Raw genomic sequence first — 1,533 nt, 5'->3', positions numbered from 1 at the left:
GGTGGGGGGGGGTCTGCCATGATGTAGTTTACTTGGCATTTGAAAATACATTTCCTCAAAGGTATTTTTAATCTGAAAAGAGCTTCTCTGAGTGAGCAGCGGTGTTAAGAGCACAGCAGACAGTTAGGTTTCACTTTCACTTTCACCTGAGCACCTGCAGGAGTCATGGGCAGGGTATGTGGGGAAGGGGGGGTGTGCGCTCTGCCATGAGGACGTTCGGCTTAAAGACACGTCTCAGGGGCGTTTCTGGTCCCCACCTGTCGTTTTGCTCCTCAGCATGACTTCATAAAAATGCTGCAGGATTTCTCAAACATGCATGAATGAGTCAAAGCAAGGCTTTGGGCATGTTTTTTTTATGCGAGTATTACATTATAACATGATGTAAAACTCAAAAAAGTTGATTTTAAATGATATTGCACCTTTAAAAGTAGACATAGCACAAACATTTATTGGGAAAATATTTCCTCTCTATGAAAAAGCTCAACAACTCACCTTACAACACATATTGCATTTAATGGCATTACTAAGCCACATGGAAATAAGCTCATGCWTATACTGAGGTATTAAAACTCCATGAAAATCAATTGCTTAAAATAAATTCCAAATTTTACCAAAGCAGACTAAATAAGTAATAAATAAATAAAATAATTTAATAGTGATAGACGTTGTGGAAACTGTTCTAAATGCAACATATTAAAAAGTGCATAGAGTAGAGCGATCAGAAATATAAAGAATAAAAGAAACTTTTTTTGTGAAGAAACTTTCTTTCAGTCATGAATCCTCAAATGACCTCTGACTCAGCCACAGAAATGAGGCAAGTTGCTGATCCTCACACTTGGCCCTCAAATCTGCTTCAAAGTGGAAGAAAAACTGGAATTTGAAAACATGTCCTGRAATAAGAGACGCCTGGCACAGCCCCCTCCCCTCACCTTGCCAATTGATTTTTTTGTCTCTTTTCCACTTAGCAAGCATCACCATTCTCCTGCATAAACATCAGAAAAACCCAGAGGGCTCATCTCTCGGACAGAATCAATAACAACAGGAGTCGTATTCACATTATAAACAACAGGTCCTGCATACTCATGCTATACAGCGTGCACCGAGGAAGGCTGCTTATCGCTCYGTGTGCGGCGAGTGGGCTGGGACTTAACAAAAGGCAGGGAGAAACGACAACAGAAACTAATCAAGGAGAAACAGGCTGAGGGAAACCTCCATTTGATAACTTCAGGTAATACCACCTTAAAGCTGGCGGTGGTGGTTTGAGTTGGATTCATTTATTCAAAACCCATTTTGAAGAATTATAGTGAAACTCCAAAGAAACAGCAGTTACTGAAACTGTGTTCAAAAACTGTGTTCAAAATTAATGTGTGCAGAAGAAAAATAGTAAGGATCAATGCAGTTTAGCGAAACTGAGCCTTGAACTAAAAGCTGAATTTCTGTTGCTAATACAGCGGGTAAAATAAGTATTGAACACGTCACCATTTTTCTCAGTAAATATATTAGTAGAGGTGCTAATGACATGAAATTTTCACC

This window comes from Austrofundulus limnaeus, unplaced genomic scaffold (genome assembly GCF_001266775.1).
Source record: "Austrofundulus limnaeus strain Quisiro unplaced genomic scaffold, Austrofundulus_limnaeus-1.0 Scaffold146, whole genome shotgun sequence".
In the NCBI taxonomy this organism is placed as follows: Eukaryota; Metazoa; Chordata; class Actinopteri; order Cyprinodontiformes; family Rivulidae; genus Austrofundulus; species Austrofundulus limnaeus.
The sequence above is the reverse complement of the archived record's forward strand: the minus strand, read 5'-3'. Positions refer to the sequence as shown.